The following is a 21,945-nucleotide window of genomic DNA, read 5'->3' as shown; positions in this document are numbered from 1 at the left end:
GGGACCAAAGGAACAAGGGCAGAAACTGTCCCGGAAAAATCAGGCCTATCCCAAACTCTGTTTCCGATTTGGGGCGGGGGTGTCCCCGGAAAGGCAGACAAGCCCAGAAGGAGCAAGAGCCAACCCTCAGCCATCCCCTGTGCTCGGAGTCCTCTCGTGGGTGGGGTGATGGCATCCAGGGGCCTCATGTTGGCCTGCCTCTTTGCTGTACACTCTTGCACCTTTCAAATCCCTCCAGCCACCGGTGATGCTGGGGGCAGCGCTGGGGCGCACCATCAACTCCCCAGCTGAGAGAGCCAGTGCTCAGCAAATGTGTGTTCACACCCGTGTTTATTTGTGAGGCTGTTTCAGACGCTGGCCCATTTGGTGAGCAGACACGGAGCCGTCCTTCCGTATAGCTGACAGCGGGCCGATTGGCAGGTGCTGCGGCAGAGGTGGGGCTGAGACAATGGCGGCTTTAACCCCATGAGCAGGTTTGATGCCAAGTCTGGAATTAAAGGATGACTCTTTACCCAACACACACTCTTACTCCACAAACCAGTGCGACACTGTGATGTCTGGAGGCCTCAAACGCCTCGGTGTCTGTCCACACTTGTGTTTGATGGCACTCGTGGAGGCCACAGGCTCTGTTGTAAACTTTGCACTTTATCTGAAGCATCTTTTTGGCTTTGTTAGCGGCTCCAATGCCATGCTTACACTTACTGTAAGTGATTTTTACACCCCTATTTTCCTTGGGGTGTGCATATGAATAAGAAAAGATAGGATGGTCTTAATGTCTGGATGCAGGTTATCATTTAAGGCCAATCTTCAACCATAACTGCATGATGCTCAGCTAAATAAAATAATCGAGGCTTACAGGAAGCGGCCTTGCTCCCCAGGGAAAAGGGCCCTGGGTCTGCACTGAGGCTTAGCGAGAGGCACAGCTGCCACACTCAAAGAAACAGTGCCCTGCTGGCTGCAAGTTCCTGTCTTGTTTATTGTTCTGTGTAGAAGTCTGGGGAGGCAGGAGGAAGTTGTAGAAATACCTCCCAACTCTTGGGGACACAGCCTGGTGAGGGGAGTCTGTCAGCCTTCACTGCAAACCCCACCCCGGCCTGCTTGGATGAAGCCTCATCCAGGAATGGAATGAGAACCTCCTCCAGGGGTGGCCGTGCTCACGGACACACTGATTTGACAGTTGCTGACCTCCCTGAGCGCCAAGCTCTCCTTCCTCCACCTGTGAGACCAAAATTCCCTCTTCCTCACCTTTTCCGGCTGCTGCCCCAGATGGGGCACAAAATGGGAGCTGGCCGAGGAGGAGGGGAGAAGCTCGGTTCACTGGCTAGGAGCCTCTGCAGGCTGGGAGGCATCATCTTCCAGGCAAAAGGCTTCTCTTGCTTTGGACAACTCCTGTTTCATGGGGTGGAGAGGGCCAGAGATTGCTCCGGAGGGCGCTGTGACCCCAAGGCCAGAGTCTGGGGAGTGCAGGACCCTGATCCAAACTGTAGAGGGGACTCTGCAGTGGGTATGAATGCTGGGAGGGCCTCCGGGACGTGGCGAGGGGAAGAGCCAGGGCAGTGTGTCGAGACCGCAGGGCCGGCTGGACAGCCTTCCCTCCCAGTTCCCCGGGCTTGCACTCGACTCCCGGTGAGCACACAGGGCCACACGCCCAAGAATAAAGCAGACAAAGGCAGAAGGAAGGAGACAGAAAAGGGGGCTGTGATGGCATCGGTAATCAGCTCTCACGTGGCTCTGACCTTCTGGTGAGGAAAGGAGAGCAGCGCCACGCAGCTCTTATTGTCTAGTAGAAGAAAACAGACGGATTCTTTGGGGAATTTTTTTTCCTGCCAACAAATTCTTGGAAGAATTTATGTGACAGGCCACCCCAGGGGAACATCCTTGGGTTGGGAGGGAGGCCACCTGGTCCAGAGGGCCTTGGAAATTCCAGCCGTGTAGCAGGAGGAGGGCTGGTGCAGCAGGATCAGGAGAAGCAGGTTGATGAGAGGATGTCCCTGGGAAGGAGGGAGGGAGCTGGGGGCAGGGCCTGCACCTATCCTTAGGGACAGCAGTGAAGGGGGATCCGGGACGGTGGGGGCTTGCTCCCTGGCCTGGGCCAGCTGGAGGAGGGGAATCTTAAGTGTCAGAATAAGTGGTCAGTGTTTCACCAAAACCAGGAAAGCGTCCCTGGGCCTCTGGGAGAAAGGAAGGGGCCTGCGGAGCCCATGAGGTGTAAGGGCTGTCACTCTTGGGCCTCATCAGGCTCTGGGTCCTAGGGAGGGTCAAGGTTGAAAAAGGGGAGCATGAAGAGAAGAAGGAGAGAAGAGAGGGGGAGCGGGAGGAGGAGGCAGAAAGAAATGGAAGGCTGGGCTGGAGGGCTAGAGAGCAGGACAGGCGGCAAATGAGACATGGGTCAGGGCGAGAGGCGACAGGGAGACCGTGATCAGGTGTTCTGCTGTTTCTGCCATCTGGCTTAGAGCCATTGGATAGGGCTTCACAAAATGAAAACCTACCACTGAGGAGGAGCGTGCAAAGTTGGCCAAGTGGGAAGCCTTGGGTGCTGGCTTGCATGATGCCGGCGGTCTGGGAACGTTCCAATGTGAGGCACCATGTTGGTAGAGGAAGCGAAGACAAGAGCGTTTCGGGGAAGTATTCCACAAAGGGGCTGTGCAGGGATTTCCTGGGGACGTAGGTCTGGGCGGGGGGAGACTTGTAGAAGCTGTGGGTGGGTGGTTCTGGCCCATGGACCTCCCCTCTTCCCCTAAACAAGCCCACCACCAAGGTGATAAAGTCACACCAGTTTGGGGGGCAGGGGGAAGGGGCGAGAGAATATCAGCAGTCCGAAGGGGGCCTGGGAGACAGAGGGTGTGAGGATTATCTGTCTGATGAGTCAGAGAGGAGGGGTCCATGACTCTGCCTGCCACACCCTAAGGAGGCTCCCACCTGGCGGGGAGGTCTGAGGACAGACAGGACACGGGTCTGCCTGGCTTCCCCACTACCCACCTTCTCCACCTGCTGGGGCAGCTCAAGCGTGCTCCCCCAGAGATCCCCCAGGAGGGGGCGGCCCTGAGGGTCTTGGTCCCCCAGAGGGCCCTCCTCCCTGGGCACTGGATGGCTGTTGAGGGAGCTCAGCCTGGCAGCCTGACGTGAGCCCACCTTCCACCCCAAGCTCACGTCTCCAGAGTGGACTCAGGCCCCTGCACCAGGGAGAGCACAGGAAATCACCCCAGCTGCCCCCACAAAGCCTTCGCCCCACTGTGACGACACGACACAACCCAGCCGCCCAGGACTCGAGAGGGCTCAGCACGGCTGGGGAGACCCACCCCAGAAGAAGCAAAGATGCTTCAGGAAGACGCTCCATCCAAAAACCAACCAAGCAACCAAACCGCCTGTGTCAGCATCACCACAGACATTAAAAGAACAGATACCTCGATCGAATCTTGAGTGAGTTGTGAAATCTCTGGCCCGGGTCTTCCCCATTCTCCTGTACCCTCCCACTTCTGTGCTGAATTCAGAGCAAACTGTCAATTTGGAAGTCGATTTACATTTTTAAATATATGAACCACTGTTTATTACTCTAGCAGGAGCGAGAAATTTACTTTTCTACCTTTTCATTTTTAACGTTTTATAGAAAATTACAAATTTCATCAGAAAGAAGCGATCTAGTTCTACTTGAAATACCGTTTTGTAGAAACTTCCTAATTTTCACCGCAAAAAATACCCCGGGTTGGGGGTTTGCCATTGGTTTCTAGAGCCGAGCATTTTCCTTGAAGCGGCCATGACTCAGCTTATTTGAAATGAACTTGAGTGTGAGCCCTCCTCTTCAAAGATTCAGAACTCGCCCCTGGCCCACGCCCTGTGACTGCTGTGTCACCTCCGTAACATCTGCCCGGTGACGTCCCAGGTTTACTGACTCATGGGGGAACTTCGGGCTGAAACGGCCAAAGAGCTGATCCCTGTGGGATGGGCTGGATGCCACCTGTGTGTGACTCAGCAGCCAGCAGATGCCATCATGGAAGAACAGAGAAAACAAGAGGGCGGCTTGTCCATGAGAAAACGTGATGATATGTCTATTTTACGATTGCAGTGGTATGCTGCTGGTCAGGTGTGAATTGTCAGACTCTCCCATCAAGTTGGTCAAAATGAGAACACTTGTTTCTCTGGGTGGACAGAGGTCAAGGCTGGTCTGGAAAAGGCAGAAGCCGCTGCATGCTCTGGACCGCTCGGCCGTGGCCCCCCGGCGCTGAGTGGGGGCCTCTTGTGCCCACAGAAGACCTTCCTCCATGTGGGTGCTGAGTGGCATCATGCTCCGGTCTGCTCCTGCCCACCGCAGTTCCCCCTGCCACCAAAGCCAGGGGCACTGGAGACTGTGCAAAAAGGGAAGTCTCAGCTGGGAAACCAACGGAAAGTTTTGTGCCTGTTCTCAGTTCTTCCCACAACTCTGCTTTGCCAACAGTCCTGCTACCTGCTTTGGAAGCAGCCCAGCATGCGGGTGAGGTGAGCGAGCAGGAGCCCGCCACTCCAGACCCATCGGACAGCAGCACTGGGAGCAGCAGGGGTTAGAGGTTTTGCATAATCCTAGTTCCAGGGAACCCAGTCCGGGTGTCATCGTCACAGTTAGAGGACCGTTTGGCACAGCTTATCTTTGGAATACACACCCAGGAGAGAGTCAGCATGATCACCATGCCCACGTGACTGATGTGGCAGCCCAGTCCTCCAGAGGGTCACCTTCTGAGAATGAGGGGGTCCTCGGCCTTTGGGGAGGGGTGGGGAGCCAAGTCTAGACACTCAGGACAGCTGTTATGTGCCAGGCCCCTTTGGCTGCTCTGGGGAGTGCCTGGTCCGGAGGGAGAACCCAGGAAGGGCGAGGCTGGCGCTCTCAGGGCGCCCCTGGAAGAGGCGCCGGACCCAGGGGCTGGCCATTGTGGTCAAGGCCCACCAGAAGTGAGCTTTTGCACTGAGCTTTGACAGTCGACTCTGAAGCTTCCAGTTTGGGTTACTTTTCTTCTGTCCCCCTTCAAAGTCTGGGTTTCTCCCCCTGGTCCTTCGGCAGCCCAAGAACTCAGGACTTTCTCTGCTATCTAAAGTCTCTTGCTGTCGGTCCCTCCTGGGCCTCCCTCCTTTGCACCAGCTCTGCCTCTGGCTCTGCAGTTATATCTCTTGTCTCCTCACCGGAAGAACTTGGCTTCTGGTTCTTAGGTTTTCGTTTGTTTGGTTTGTTTTTTTTTTTTTTTTTTTTTTGGAGTATCAATAGTTTATTTGCTCATATACCATGAAAAGACCAGAAAACTAACATCAACTGCCTTTATAAAAGCAACATGAATTGTTAAGAAGCAGACCATTCATAGACAAACAGAAAAGGTCACTCCAACATTAATGTCTATTTGTAGATTAATAAATAGGCAATTATTTTAACATACGCTCATCAGCATTGAGCTTTGGGAAACAGCTGCTTGTGGTCAAGGACCAACTATTCATGTTGCATAGAAGGCAACTGCTCAGTTATGGGGGTCATGACCTCCAAGCATCAAATGAAAGTGACTGTTTCCTGAAAAACACACTAAGATAAAAACATTAAACAAATACACAGTTTTAGGACAACAAAGGCAGCTTGAATCTAGGGTAAGAGCCCGTGAAGCATTAGCCTCTGGCCCATGTACATATAACAACTCCCCATGCCCACAGTGAGCTCTCCAACAAGTGCAGAAGGAGCCCTGCGATCCGTCCCTCATTAGGAAGGATCTTTCTTGAGGCTGACCCACTTTTTTGAGAATCTAATGAAAGCCATGGATGTTTTTTCCTTATAAATGCATATATCCTAATATATCTAAAATTTAGCATTCAGGGGCTGGCCTGGTGATGCAGCAGTTAAGTTCACATGTTCTGCTTTGGCGGCCCAGCCTTTGCCAGTTCTGATCCTGAGTGCAGACCTACGCACCACTGGTCAAGCCATGCTGTGGCAGGCGTCCCACATATAAAGTAGAGGAAGATGGGCATGGATGTTAGCTTAGGGCCAGTCTTCCTCAGCAAAAAAGAAGAGGATTGGTGGCAGATGTTAGCTCAGGGCTAATCTTCCTCAAAAAAAAAAAAAAGTAAAATTTATCATTAGTTTTTAGAAGCTTCAGGTTCTTCCTGAAGCCCGTTCATGAAAATTCAACACTGCTTTCTGAGGACATTCGATGAATTGTGGGTCTAAGCAGCCCCTGCCCTGAGGCCCCACTTCAGATGGCTCCTCCTCCATGAGAATTGTCCTAAACTCCCAGCTGGAAATCTCCTCTGCTACCCTGGGTTTTCTTGCTCACTCTGTGACTCCTCGCCTTGTGATCTCCAGTGGTCAAGGCCGGGGGTTCCCAGTACCTCTTGCCATGGCGGATGGAGATATGATCAACATTCCATTTTTGAATGGGGCTCATGGGAGGAGAGTTTCTGGCTCTCTTTTTCAATGCCTTGGGTCTCTCCCACCCAAACGTTAAAGCAGACTGAGCTGTACCCAACTTGGTTGGATCTAAGTTTGCTTATTGGATCAGAAACACAACAGAAATGGGAGAATGACCACTGATGAATCTCTGTCTGAGGACACCAAAAAGAGTGAGGATTTTTCATCTGTGAAGACGGTGGCTGAGAGGGCGTAGATACAATATCAAGGAAATCAGGAAGGCTAACAATAGCACACCCCGGGATTTGCTTACCAAAACTGAGAATACTGAAATTAAGGGGGCTTTCAAAAATTGAAAGAGACAGCATCGTTTACTGGCTTTAAGACTAATTTATGTAGTGAGTAAGGGAAGCATATGGCCCTCATTATCCTGAGAGGTTATGTAAGTCATAGACACAAATAGGTTCAAGAAAGGTTTAGAGATTACTGAAAGAAATTAAAGAAGACCCAAACAAATGGAAAGACATCCTGTGTTCATAGGCAGGAAGCCTTAATATTGTTAAGATGTCAGTACTACCCAAGGCAATCTACAGACTCAGTGCAACCCCTATCAGTTTCAACAGCCTTTTTTACGGAAATGGAAAAGCCTATTCTCAGATTCATATAGAATCTCAAGGAGCCCCAAACATCCAAGACAATCTCGAAAAAGAAAAGCAAAGTCGGAGAACTTACACTTCCAGATTTCAAAACTTACTACAAGTCTACAGTAATCCAAACAGTATGGGACCAGCATAAGGATAGACAAATTGATCGATGGAATAGAATTGAGAGTCCAGAAATAAACCCATACATCCGTGGCCAGCTGATTTTTGACAAGAGTGCCAAGTCCATTCAGTGGAGAAAGAACAGTCTCTTCAATAAATGGTACTGGGACAACTGGATTTCCACATGCAAAAGACTAAAGTTGAAGCTTTACCTTGTACCGTACACAAAAATTAGCTCAAAATTGATCAATGACCTTAATACAAAAGCTAAAAACCATAAAACTCTTAGAAGAAAACACAGGAGTAAATCTTCATGGTGTCATATTTGGCAATGGATTCTTAGATTTGACACCAAAGGCATAAGCAACAAGAGAAAAAAATAGATAAATTGGACTCCATCAAAATTAAAAACTTTTGTGCATTAAAGGACATTATCAAAAAAGTAAAAATACATTCTATAGAATGGGAGAAAATATTTGCAAATCATATATATGATAAGGATTTAATATCTAGAATATGTGAACTACTCTTACAGCTCAACAACAAGAAGACAACTCAGTTGAAAAATGTGCAAAGGATTTGAACAGCTGTTTCTCCAAAGAAGATACATAACTGGCCAAAAAGCACATAAAAAGATGTTCAACATCATTAGTTCTTAGGGACGTTCATATCAAAACCACAATAACATACCACTTCACATCTGTTAGGATGGCAATAATAATAATAAAAATGGAAAATAACAAGTGTTAGAGAAGATGGGATGAAATTATACGTTGCTAAGGAGATTGTAAAATGGTGTAGCTGCTGTGCAAAAGAGTTTGGTGGTTCCTCAAAAAGTTAGAATTACTATACGACTCAGCAATTCTACTCCAAGAAATATACTCAAAAGAATTGAAAACAGGGGCTCAAACAGACACCTGGATGCTACTGTTCATTGCAGCATTATTCACAATAGCTAAAAGGTGGCAATAATCCAGACATTTATCAACCGATGGCTAGATAAACAAAATGTGGTATATGCATACAATGGAATATTATTCAGCCTTAAAAAGGAATGGAGTACTGACACACGCTATGACATGGATGAACCTTGAAAACATGGTGCTAATTGAAATGAGCCAGACACAAGAGGACAAATATTGTATGAGGTACCTAGAATAGGAAAATTCATAGAGACAGAAAGTAAAATGGTAGTCACGAGGCGCTGGGGGAGGGGTAGAATGGGGAGTTATTGCTTAATGGGCACAGGAGTTTCTGTTTGAGGTGGTGAAAAAGTTTTGGAAATAGATAGCGGTGATGGTTGCACAACATTGTGAATGTACTTAATGCCGCTGAGTTGTACACTTTTTTAAGAAAAGATAGATTGAGACAAATGTGTGGCTTATAGGATTACACTCTCATCATAGGTCACTGAGAACATGTTGGGACGAACCACTGGCCTTTGCAGGCCACCATCTGTCCCAGAGCTTCACCCCTCAGCAGTGTTAAGTGATAGGATTCTGGATTGGAGGGCTCTTGCCTCGGCCACGGAGGCACCTGTGGGATCCATATGGCTAGGGTGAGTGTCAGCATTCAGTTCCACAGGGTCCTGTCCTGGGACGCCAACAAATGTGGTAACTGTAGCTATTCCTCAGGCAAAATGGAATGGCCGTGTGCATTTCTGCAAATGCAGAGCTGCTGGCCACTGGGGTGCTCTGGAGGCCTCCCAGGTTGGGGGCATGCCGAGGCATAGAAGTCACTCTATTTTTGAAAAGCAACAACAAAGAAAACTACATTCTATTAATTTGATGGTAAGAAACACACAAACACACACACACACACACACACACACACACCCCCAAGCTCTCCCAAAAGAGAGAGGCATCAGTTACAGATATTAGCAATAACTACCCTCTCCAGAAGGAACACACCACTTCGCATGCATGCACGCCAGATCTTCTCATCTCTGTCTCTGACGGCATTTATACCCAGGCTACTGTCGTGGATCCCATGGAGCTTTAAGGGAGCACACCCCAGGTGAGGCAGTGTCCCCCGGCGGCATCAGTCAGGATTCCATCACTGCGAGAAAGAGATCCCAGCCAGCTCAGACAAAAGAATGCAGTGGAAGGTGACGAGGGCTCAGGGATTTGGGGAGGGGATCCCGCGTTGCTCCAGAGGTCTGGGAAAGCAGGAAGCATGACCCTTTCCTCATGGAGGAGGCTATCTGTCCTGGGTCCCAGCTGGACCTGCTGACCCTCTGTCTCTGCTTCACTCACTGCCGATGTCACCCCGGGTGAGGACCTCCAAGCCAGGGCTAGGTCCCATATACCCCTCTGTGAGAGCCAGGACAGAAAGCCTTTTGCTTCCTGGACTTCCATGGTGGAGGATGGCACCTGAGATCATTCTCCCACTCACACCAAACACCATGGGGGAGAAGTCATCCCCCAAAGGAGACCGGGGAGCCCACAGGAAGCAGGAATGGGTGAGGCACAGTCAAAAACCTGATACATATCATAAATCATGCCTCTCCTGGTAAAGATCCAGATCCCACTGGACTGAGAATCAAGGGTCAGAACCCATACGAGGCTTTATAAATATTTCCTCTCTAAGAATCTTAGGGTATGTTTGTGCATCTGGAGTAGCTGGTGCCTGATGGAAAATTTGTGGGTCTTTGACTTCGGCAGAACAGCCCAAAATCCCTCTGCTTTCCCATAAAAAGATGACGACCCCACTGCCTTGCTCTCCAAGTCTTGGCAGCTGCAGCTCAGGTCCTCCCCACTGAGGCTGAGCAGGAGACTGCTCTGGGCATGTCCATAGGCAGGGCGATGCTCCCCCAGGGCACACGCAGAGGGACCTCCCTGCGCAGAGACTGTGGAAGTCTGGTGATGTCACCCTTTTCTCCTTGCGCAGCTGATCACTGGGACATAGAAATGACTCCTCTCGAATGAGAGTGACAAGTGCGACCTGTTCTTGGTCTCAGCAGCCTGCACATTTGTGCTGGTGCCAGGTCAAATGCAGGGCAGGCAGCCAAGAGAGGGGTCAGGGCCTGGCTGGCAGAGGACCAAGGCCAGGGTGAAGGTGTGGGGAGCAGTAAGTTTGCGACAGCAGGGGCTGAGGTCAGTCACACAGGGAAGGGTTCCAGAGGAGCGGCAGGCCAGGCTGGTGATCAAGAGAGGGAAAAGAAATAGGTCAACTCCATGCTAGGCCCTGCACCCTTGGAAACATGCCAACTCTTGGACAGTCCCCATTTCGTATGAGAAAGTGGGCAGAGCGCTCACCTTCCCCAAGGTGGGGCCTGCGACCAGTGAGGGGCAGAACCAAGGTTTGAACCCCAGGACCCCCTTAGTCGGACAGAAACAGCAAAGAGGCTATGAATAGGGATGGGTGGGGATATAGGGACAGTGTTGAGACACAAAGGGAGGATGGATTTGCCTAGATTGGGGAGAGGCCTTCCTAGGAATTAGGAATTGAGGGCTGGGTATTGCTACCCCAGGGAGAATGGTGTCAGCTGCCTGAGTTTTTATCTCCCCATTTCCTCTCTCCTCCTGCAACGACTGGCTGACACCTGATTTAAAGTGACACTTGAACTTCAAGCAAGATTTCATCTCCATGAAATTTGCGGACGTGACTGGAATTCAAGGCTGGCTCACAGCTTGAGGAGCATGCATCCCTCAGGAGGGTGCTCTCCCAGTGCTATCCCATGGGGAGGAGAGTTTGTGCACCTGGGGAGGGGACGTGGACCTCGGGAACAGGTTTCTTAAAAGGCCCCAAGTGCCTGCCGCTGGACACCGCCTCTGCCTCTGCAGGCCTCCCCAGGGATGTTCCCATGTCCCCAGCTCTCCTCGTCTGGCTGGTGGAGGACAGCAGGGAATGCTGGGCAGAGAGTCTGAGGAAGGTGCCCTGTGCAGGTCCTGCTGACTCCCTGCCGTCCCTGAGTCAGGGGTAAGTCTACCCTGAGCTGGTTCTCTAGAGAAGCATCCACCGCGATTTGCAGAGAACATTTTACCCAGGTCTCCAGCTGGCTCTGGACCCAGGTGTTCTTTCTTGCGCCGATGTTCCCTACTCTGCTGGTATTTGAAATCCTGCAAAGATGAAGCCAGATCAGATGATACCAACAACCATGAAAGTTTGATCCAGATTTCCTCTCTTGCATTTTCAATCCACTATCTAAAACAAGAGCTGCATTAGAACAAAAACATTGGTCCAGTAGCTACTGATAAGAGTTCGGCACATATCTCGTCCTGGGGACCATGCAGAACTCGTCCCAGGACTATCTCAGGAGTCTCTTCACGACCTTACAAAGAAGGTTCAGTGACTGGTCCCATTTAGCAAATGAGGAAACTGAGGCTCAGAAAGGGGAGGTGGGCAGCACGGGGAAACGGACCTGCCGTGCTGGACCCCAGCCATGTCTATTTCACTCGGATGCAATGCTCCGCCCTCCCTCTACCCTGGGCCCCGGTGGGCTCTAATTAGAAAAGATTTTCCAAGCGAGAAGACTCAATATTACTGGCAGTGTACTTAACCATCAGACTCCACCCCTGCCCTTCATGTGTTAATTACACCCTCTTATTCCCCAAGCTCCGGGCATTGCAACCCCGTGCTCTGTTGGCATTAGATAAACGCAGGTGGCAGCTATTGCCTTCAGGACGGTCCTCCAAAGAGGAATAGGGTTAGTTTACCTGGTTCTCAACAGCTAATGGGTTAAAAATTGTGAACAGCAAATATTTATTGGCTGTGTTTTTGTTGAGCAGGCCTATTTGGAGTGGGGTGGGGGAAGGGGAAGATATAGAAAGTTCAAGGGAAAACCCAGTGCTATATTGTCAACTTCAGGAGGAATAATAAAGAAATCTCACAGGGAGGAAATCCCATCTGATAGCGGCCGATCTTACAATCGGCGCATTATCCATGTTAACATGGGGGGAGCGTTGGGCTGTCCTCCGGGCGGAGGGCGCTGCCTACAGCTGGAGCTGCGGGATGTGGCCCCCCCTTTGGCTTTAACACCAGTGAAGCTCAGCTGGTCAGAGCGGCCAGCCTGACTGGTCAAGGGAGGCAGACTCCACACTTCCAGTCGGAGAGGCCATCCCCTCTCTGAGCGTGTGTCCGGGACCCCTCGCAGCTGCACTTGGCTGGTGGCCACACTCTGTGTGGGTGCTCCGCTCTTCTGAACAAGCCCAGTTTCTAACCGTGTCCAAACCAGGTCAGACGTGGGGATTAGAGTTTCCACATTGTTGTGCTCCTGGCAAAGTTAAATAGTAATAATGAACATAAAATAACCCACCAACATCAAAAGACCTCGGTGTGAACTATGCTAATCCTAGCAGCGGAAAGGAAACAGACCTTTGATAAGCCGAGGGAGTGGGTGGGGCACAATGCACTGAGCAGCAGGCCTCAGGGGACAGACCCTGGTTCTCCTCACAGTAGTTTGGGATGCAGCAGTGACCTCAGGAGCTTCTCCAAGCGTGGCTCAGGGGACCCAGACTCAGAGCCCCCCCAACTTTGAGAGTCCCCAGTCTTCCCTGGGGGGGAGCTGGGTATTCCAACAGGGCTGCTCTGCTAGGGACAGGACCCCAGGCCTAACTGCTCCCTGGGGCTGACAGGGGCAAGCGGGAGGGCCGCCAGCCAGGTCCTGCATGAACTCCCCACACACACACACACTGGCTCAGATGGGAAAAGGAAGACTCTCTTCAGAGTTCCCCTGTATGTCCCACCATCACTTCTGTCAGAGCCCAAACCTGGCTGCCCACCCTCTCAGAGACTACAATCCTGAGGGATGCTGGGAAGACCTTCGCATCCTCTGACCTTGTGAAGGTGGGTGAGGCTCCCCCACGCCTACCCGGAGTGCCTTCTTGTTCCAGAGGGTCCAGTGCCCACACCGCGGCCTTCATCACACACCGCCCCAGGGACCCGGAGCAGAAAGCTCACTCTTTCCCCTGTTTGGGTACAGTTGGGATAATTTTTAATACATTCCTTTTTGCTCTTCGTCAACTTCAAATGTATCAAGATGTCCTGAGGCAAAAGAACCGATTTCACTCTCTGATTAGAAGGAATGTTCTTGGCCTGACGCCTCACTCATTTTGAAATACTGACATTAACGGGGAAAATCACTCAAGCTCTCTTGTTACTTCCTGTGCTTAATTAAGTGGCTCGGCAGGTGACTCAACCCTTTTATTTTTCAGAATGACATCAGACTTATTTTCCATTTTAATAGCGTGGTTACTTCATTGATTTTTTAAAATCCAATTTCACTTTCTAGAGCAATTTTTTATCTTTTTTTCCCTCCGCTCCAGGAAATGGTAACTTCCACAGTGGCTAAACTTCAACCAACAGTTAGAAATGCCATAATTGTTTTTGAGTCCAGGGTCCAAAATCAGAATTCGAAGAAGGAATTAGAGGTGTAATCCTTGTTTACTAACTACCTAACGAATTTCCTGAAGTGTTGGAGTTTTTATTACAATTATGCATCTGCTGCTGTTCCTGAAAGGGCTCCCCACATCCTAGAAGGGGTATCCCAGTGCCCGCAAGAAGCCACATCTGCAGAAGCCACATCTGGCTCTCGGATCCCTCCTCACCCACAGGCCTCTCCTCTGAGGTCACTTTCCTCTATCAATGCAAGGAGGATGACTCCAACCTCTTAGGCTTCTTTTGAGTTTATTTGATATTTATCGGGAGGCTGTGTAACATTTATTAATCCGGAGGCTAATTGTCATTGCCGTTTGGTAAATCCTGTTGTCTGAGGGGCGATCACTCATCTTGATATAACACAGTTTGGACTCACAGCCTTATGGAAAAGCAGATGCCGATGTTGAGCATGGCGTGTGACATTTACTTATTGTTTGTGTCTTTCTCTATCTTTTGTTTGGCGTTTTGTTTGTTTGGTGCTTGGGCGAGCTGAGTGAATTTCATTTTCTGCGCCTGCTGAGGGATTTTCCTCCATTTAATCTTCATGCCCTCCTTCAATTTCCCAAAAGGAAGCATCCTGATGAGGGCAGGAGGGCGCTCACCCTGGGCCTGGCCCGGCTCCTTCCTCAGGGTTAGCACGGCCTTGCTCACAGTGGCCCACAGCCTTCTCCCCCAACAGGAAGGGGCCCGGCCGCGAGCAGAAGGTGAATCTGTGCTGCCCCAAGCTGTTCTTCTGGAGCCTCAGTTACAACCAGAGGACTTCCCGGGCCTGGGTGCCGTCAGGCCTTCAGTGATAAAGGTTTTTTTAAATCCAGGGTGAGTCAAAGATAGAATACATGCAGTAGGCACTTATTAAATGTTAATTTCCTTCCGTGGGAGAGTGAGAGAAGCCCAGGCCTGAGGAAATGGGGTGGAGGGTCCCTTAAACCTCTAGATGAGATTACCCCAAGTTGCTGCGGGTTTTCATAGCTTTCCACAACCCAGCTCCAAGCTTCTGCTTCCACTGTGTGCTGGTCTGCCCGGGTCCTCAAACCCAGAGACAATCCCTAGACCCTCACTGATGTCACCAAAACTCAGTTTCAAAAGACAATTGTGTGTGTAACAGACTGTACTGAATGGTGGGTGGGGCAGCCTGGCTCATAGAGTTATTCAATCAATATTTATCAGTGGAATTATTCGAAGGACTCCAAATTGAACATTAGAGTAGACATCTTTCTTTCTAGAAGTCTCCAGCCACCCACCCCCTAGGGTCTTACTTCATCGTGCGTCACTGCCCCCCCCCCCCCCCCCCAGCAGCACAGAGCCACCTTGTTTACTCCTCATAGGTTCAGTTAATCCCTACACCCTTTTGGTGCTGCCTGCCAGGACGGACACACTCAGTTGTCTCATTCCTCCACCCCAAATGCTCTGGGGCGGGGGGTTCTCTGTGTGTAGGATCACTTCTGCCCCGACCCCAGCAGATGAGGAGGACGGAGAAGTGGTGGGGGCTTCTCAGGACACGAGCCGCCTCCCTCTGCCCCCCGGGGCCTCATCGCCTGGGTTTCTCTGCAGGAGCTGATGTTCTGGCAGAACGAGCTGCCTCTTGGCCCCGTTCCCGGGACACCAGGTAATGGGTCCTTATCAGCGGAGCTGAGGCCAGACACCCTGCCTCAGCTGAACTTCTCCTAGGGCCTCTGTTTAATGGGGCTGTGTTTCCCTTTCTCCAGGCAGCTGGGTTTGTGCTCGCTACTCATTTTCTCAGAACTGAACAACATATTGTTTAGAGATCATACATAAGTAGTAAAACTTATAAAGAAAAGCAAGGGAATGGCTAACATAAAAGTCCGGAGGTCCTTCCCCCTGCTGGAGGGCAGGAGGAGGACCCCGGGGTTGGGGGTAACTTCCGGACTCTCCTGTAGGATGCTATTATTTTTTTTTAACCTTGGCTGCAGATACTTGAGTGTTCTTTTTACGACGACTCTGTAACTGTTCGGACACGTTTCACGCACTCTTCTGTATGTGGGATACATTTCATAAAGTGTGTGTTACATTTCACAACAAAAATCGCTTTTAAGAAGCACTTCAGTGTGACTGCCTCTCCCTGGCGATTTTGCCAAGGCCAGGCAGGCCAGGTGTGCGTCTGGGGAGGACCCACATCTGCCACCACTGCCACCTGCCCTGCCTTCCACAATGACCCAGCCACATCCCCTCCCGGATTCCATAACCCGAGGCCACTGTCAGATGGCAACATTCTGGACCCCGTGCTGTCTCCTACCTCCCCACCTCTGCAGCACATGGGAACTATAAAGAATATGCTGCAGAGAGCTCTGCTTGTGGGTTTGGAATCCACGCCCATCCTGAGTTCTCACGCCCGCTGGTGAGTCTGCTAGGAAGGCATGGACGCTTTCCAATGTAGGACATTTATTACTTAGCACGCAGGGGACCGAGTGATGACATAGTAAGAACCTGAGCTGGCCTCCTCAGCTCCAGCCCTAATGTTCTTTCCCACTTTCCCTGGCTCAGCTCAACTCTCCCCTATGACCTAGACCTTGGGTGCTCTTGTACCCCAACACCCAGGTCATCTCTCTGCCACCATTCAGCTGCGTCTTCCTCAGCCCCACTCTGGCCTCGCCTTTACCCTGCACGTTGACTTGGTGAACTCTCCGTGACAGTCTGGAGTCTTCTCTGCAAACAGATCATGCCAGGAAACGATCTCAGTCAATGCACGTCCAACCCACCACCTCCAGCTTGGCGCAGCTGGCCTCGGGGCTGGTGCCAAGGGGACTTCATGGCCCTTTGGACCCTGAAGCTGCTCTTGATCCCAATGACCAGACACACGCTTTCCCTTTGAAGTGTTTGTCTGCGAGGTAGACGTATTGAACCAAAACTCACGTGTGGGTTCTCGGGAGGGGTGCCCATGGATATCTGTTGGTTGCGCCTAATGCTTAGTTTGACAAATGTCTGAGGACCTTCTAACTGGAATGGCTCTCCGATGTGTCTGCAGATCTGTGACGAGGACCCAGCTCAGTTAGGACAGGGCAGGGCTGTGGGTTCAAACCTGCTCTCCCAGACGGCCCTTCTCCCTTCCTCCATGCGAGGCAGCATGGGGTGTATGCTTCAGACGGGCCTGGCTACGCATTGTCCCCCTGTCACTGCCTAGCTGTGTGCTCAGGGCAGGTTGCTCAGCCTGTCTGAGCCTTAGTTTCCTCAGGCATCAGGTGGGGGTATACTCTCCGCTTCGCAGGGTTGCTGGGGGCTTCAAGGAGATCGTTGAGGTCCCCCATCAACTGAGGGCGTGGTGCCTCATTGGCCCTTAATCCATTTTAACTCCTTTCTCCTTCCCTCCACTTTCTTTGCATCAGAGTACTTATCTCTGCAAGTGACATTAGGCACCTCAGAGAACAGCCAGAACTGTCTTGTGTCTCCCCTGTTCCCAGGAACCAGGTAGTCCCTGGCCCAGGACCCATTCCAGCCCCTCACCTGGTGACCCCAGCGGCCTCTCCGGGGACCACCCTGTCTGAGGAAGCCCTACCTCAGGGAAGTGCTCTACCCAGCATCCTCACCTCATGCAAAGAGCTCGACTTAAGTCTGAAACCACAGCAAGTGAGAGCCAGGGGCCCTTGGAGCCTGAACCCTTCATTTTGCAGAGGCAGCAACAGACCAGAGAGGGCAGCAGATCTGCCCAGGTTGCCTAGCTTGTCAGCGTTGGAACCCAGGATGGAATCCACATAGCTCAACCTTTTTGGCACACTGCCCAGTACTTTCCTTCCAAATATCCTTCCAGTTGGTTTTTGGTTATTTTCCTTGGGAAGCGCACTGAAGCAATGAAGGACTCTGTGGGGATCTTCTAAGACGAGCCGGGTAAATTTTAGAAACTTCACTAAAAAGCAAAATGCCACACTGTGAAGAAAGTCTAGGGAGGGTGCTTGCTGGTGATGAAGCAGAGTGATGCGGTGAAAGCGCTGGCGAGGGCTCCTTCTATGGGCGCTGTGCTCGCTGCCCGCGGTGGCCGAGCACAGATGGAGTGTGGCCCGCTGTGGGCCCAGGGTTTCTTCCCCACCAGCAGAGTCCTAGATTTCATTATTTGGCCGTGGCCTTGTACAAAGCTTGAGAGAGGAGGCGAGGTTTGCCTTTCTCAAACAGTCTTCACGTAGACAGAATTTACGTGGGAGTAACATCCCCAAGTGACGGTGCTCCGGGCCGGGCGGGTGGGTCTGCCGCTGTCCTGTGGTCGGCGGTGGGGAGGGGCGGCTGCCCTGGGGATGAACTGGCCACTGGCTGCTGCTCCTTTTCTACCTCTGCCTCTGGGATCTGGTATCTCCTTCCCGGACGCTGGAACTCATCCGCTGGACTGACCTCCGCAGCCAGAGAGGCCGCCCAGCCAAAGCAGGCCACCATTTGGGAAGGCCAGCCTCCTCCAGGGCAGCTGGAGACCGAGAGAGTCACGTGAGTTTAGACTCATACGGGATGGAGCCCGAAGCGGGGCTGCCCTGTTGCTGCCTCCCCAGTACCAGGCCTGGTGCACAGTAGGGCTGTTTCTCTTTGAGTAGCTGGCTGAGGGTGTCAGAGCTGGAAGGCGCTGTAGGCTTGCTGGGACATAGGAGGCTAAGAGAGCAACTGTGGGTTGCCTGAGGTCACACAGCTTGTTAGGGATGGTGCTTGAAGCATTTCAGGATGGATTCGGCATTTAGTCAACACATTTTTATTGGGCACGTACTGTGTGCCAGGAACTGTGTTGGAGCTAAAGGTACAGTCGAGAATAAATTAGCCTGTTCTTTCCCATTCTTCAACATTCAGCCAATTCCAGCAGACAGATGCTGAACAAATAAATAGAAATGAAATTATGTACATTGCTAAGAGAAAGTGTGCCCAGCTCAGGGGAGGGTTCTGCCAGGTGGTGGTGTTCAAGGATAAGGAGTGTTGGCTACAAGGCAGGAAGTGAGACAAGTGTCTCTGGTGAGAGAACAGCTTGTGCAAAGGCCCTGAGAAGGCCCACAGGCCTGGAGCAGGGGGGAAAGGATGAGTGGTAAGAGGCAAGGCAGAAAAGTTAGGGACCATGTGACTTAGGGTCCTGGGGGCCGGGAAGGGGCTTGGGTTTTATGGGATGTGTATCAGGACATCCCTGAAGGGACTGACGACAGGGTAACATGGTCTGACCTGCATTTTATAAAAGGCACCTGGGCGACTGAACTGATTGTGGAGAGAGAGGGGACTGGCAGATCAATAGGGGATGCTCGCAGAGGCAAGTGACAGGTGGCGTCCCGTTTGACCAAACAGATTGGTGATTGTGACAAGCTACTGGCATCTCTGGACTCAGTTTCCCCCATATGACAGGGGACCCTCGTGCCTCACAGCACTGTTACGGGAGCTGCAGGTTTGCCAGGGGCCCGCGCCCTGCCTGGCACCGAGGGAACACTGCTGCCCTTCCCATGATACCCTCCCTGTTGCTTTCAGGAGGAATGACCAAGGACCCAGGAACCCCAATCAGCTTTCCTTTTTGTTTGACGATGGAGGGAAGTTCTTAATTTTAAAGTGGGCATGTGTACCAGGCTATTGTCCCTGGGGTTGTGTTTTGTGTCTTGCTTAAGAAGTCCTTCCTTCCTCACTGTGAGGTCACGAAGATATTTCCCTTACGGTTGGAAAGTGTCATTTTTACACTTCGGTCTGTCATCCCTCTGGAATTTGCTTCTGACTGTGTGAAGCCCAGCTCCCTCCTGCTTGGCTGTGTGACTTAGAGCAACTCGGGGCCCCGTGGCCCCACCTGACAGATGAGAAGTCAGCTGAGGTCATCTCCAAGGCTGCTTCCTAGGCTGCGGCTGTGAGCTCTGGTCCTCCTTGCTGTGGCCTGCGACCAGCGTGATGCCCCAGAGAGCGTGATGAGGAGATGATTCCACAGATCTCCACGTGTCCTGCAAAAATGCAGCCGCATCCACATGGCGTTGGCTGTCCTCCCGCCTCTCTGCTGTTTTCTCTTCTAGAAACATAACAAAGCACCCCAAGGCAGGTTTCCCAAGGCCCACTTCCTGGCCAGAACTTCGCTTTAAGTCATTCCTCTTTGACATTTTGGTTGTAACTGTATTGCAGGTACCAGGCCAAGGATGGGAGAAGCCTCAGTAACTAGAATTGCTGTTAAGACCACACATCCAGCTACATGGGCCTTCCTGGAGACTCCGACCTGCAGGATGTTTAAAGCTGTCCTTAAAGGAGGCTCGGAGAGGTGCCACAGCTGTCCAGGTTAGTGACCCCTCCAGGCGAAACATGTCTCTGAAAGCGAATGGCTGCTGATAAAAACAAACATGCAGAAAAATAAAAACCCAGTCTTCAGTGCTCACCCTGATTGCTATGACAAAGCCTAGGGTGGAAGATTGTCAGGCCAGCGCCCTGAGGCTGACCCAGCCCAGTGATAATGGCACAGGGGACAGTCAGTGAAGACCCCACAGTGGAGGGAGGGCCTGACGGAGAGGAGCTGATGTTCACAGTGGTCCCAGGGGTGGTGCAGGTAGGGAAACTCAGCCCAAACTCATTTAAGGAAGAAAGTGAATATGATCAAGATTCAGGGGCAGGGAGGGGTGGGGTCTTAGGGGACTCAAGGGTCGAGAAGGAGACTGGGAGGAAGTCTAGAAACAAAGCCTTTTACCCACTGGGTCCCAGGTCCTGCTAATGCAGAGACCAGCTGGTGTCTCTTTCCCAGTGGAAAATTCCTCTGAGGAGGGACTCTGATTGACTTAAAGCCTGTGATGTTAAAGTTTTGTCAACTGGCCTGAGCTACAGGCTGCTCAGATGTTTTGTCAAACATTATTCTGCATAGGGTGTTTTGGATGAGCTTAACATTCAAATGGATAAACTGAGTAAAACAGATTGCCCTTCCTAATGTGGGTGGGCCTCATACAATCAATTGAAGGCCTGAATAGAACAAAAAGATTGACCCTCTCCTGAGTAAGAGGGAATTCCTCCTGCTTGACTGTCTTTGAGCTGGAACACTGGTCTTTTCTGGCCTTCAGACACAAGCTGAAACATTGGCTCTCCCTGGGTCTTGAGCCTGCCCGCTTTCGCACTGGAACTGACACCATCAACCCTTCTGGGCCCCAGGCTTTTGGACTCAGGCTGGAACCACATCCTCAGCCCTCTGGGGTCTCCAGCTTGCCAGCTGCAGTCTTGGGCTGCAGTTCTCAGTTTCCAAAGTCACATGAACTGATTCCTTATAATAAATCACTTTATGTGTGTGTGTACCCCGTTGGTTCTATTTTTCTGGAGAACCTGACAAATACGAATTCCCATGGATCACCTGGGTTACCTGAGGCCCACCTCTGTACTGGGGGAGGCAGATCCCAGACAAGGGGACATCATGAGCTGACCAGACACCCAGAGGGGTCTGCAGTGGCCATTTCACACCAGGAGGAGCAGGAGACCCCCTCCTCGGTGTTCCAGGAGCAGGCTGCCCATACATGCATGTTATGATGTGTGTGTGTGTGTGTGTGTGTGTGTGTCCGGTCTCTGCACTCCCCAAGGCCAGTGGTTCGGCCCTTGGATAGTCCTTAAGCCTTTGTATGTTGAGGCAGAGCCCAGGGCTGGCACGTGGACAATGCTCAAGTGTGGCTTTTGAATTAATCAGGACTGAGTGGCAGTAGGCATGCGGGGCTGGAGGATCCCAAGCCAGCCTGACTGGCAGTGATGAGAGGGCCTGCAGTCCCGCATTCCCTCCCCTGGGACACACGCAGAGGCCGCCCCATCTGCTCTTGCCTTACATTAAAGCACAGCCATGTCCCCAGGGCCTCTGGGCGGGTTCTGCAGGGTCAGCCGGCCAGTGCAAGACTCCAGGGCAGGCTTCCTCCGAGCCCAGCACCGGGACGTGTCGTTGCTGTTCTCAAATGGTTTTAAACACTGTAGAAACCCAGGGGCCAGGCCAGGACTGTGATGTTCTCTTTCATGCAACACTAGCCTGCAGGCCGAGTAACCCTGGCCAAACCCCGGGGCAGCATCCGTGAGCCGGAAGCGTACCCCGGCCAGCCACGGCTCGTCTTGCACCATCACTGGATTGCAGCATTCCCTCTGCTCCCTTACTTCTAGAACTCCTTGTTCAGCAGCTAGAACCATCCTAACCACAGTAGGAGGAGGTGTCAGCAGGAAACAAGCACAGGACACTCAGCACTCCTGCCGTGCCTGCCCCAGGCCCCAGTGAGCCCTCAGCCCTGGGCCCTGAGGCTTTGGGGCCTTCCTTCCTTCTGCTTCCTCTTAATGGGAGTCTGTCTCTTTCTCCCATCCATGTGTGTCCACCTTCAGTGAACTGCTCCATGATATCAGCTGTGGTGTGGACCCTGGTGGAACCCGGGTCATGCATTTGCTGTCTCTGATCTGATGGTTGTGGGCGTCCTCAGATGCCATCCCCCAGAGTCACATAGCCATAGGGCTTGAAAGCCTGAAGATCATCTAGTGATGTCTAAGCTCCTCCCTTGACTAAGGTAGAAAGTTCTA

The 21,945-nt window shown here is 51.6% G+C and overlaps 1 long non-coding RNA gene across 2 annotated transcripts in view; it reads left to right on the top strand.

Annotated features, from left to right (window-relative positions):
• LOC124240289 (uncharacterized) overlaps window positions 1–21,945 on the top strand; it is a 189,368-nt gene that overhangs the window by 149,717 nt on the left and 17,706 nt on the right. For both annotated transcript variants that reach the window (XR_006888829.1, XR_006888826.1), the window contains exon 5: window positions 19,558–19,707. This is a non-coding gene — a long non-coding RNA (uncharacterized LOC124240289). The remainder of the gene's footprint in view (window positions 1–19,557; window positions 19,708–21,945) is intronic.

This window comes from Equus quagga, chromosome 5 (genome assembly GCF_021613505.1).
Source record: "Equus quagga isolate Etosha38 chromosome 5, UCLA_HA_Equagga_1.0, whole genome shotgun sequence".
Lineage (NCBI taxonomy): Eukaryota > Metazoa > Chordata > Mammalia > Perissodactyla > Equidae > Equus > Equus quagga.
Note: the sequence above shows the minus strand (reverse complement) of the source record. Positions and strands in the feature narration are given on the sequence as shown.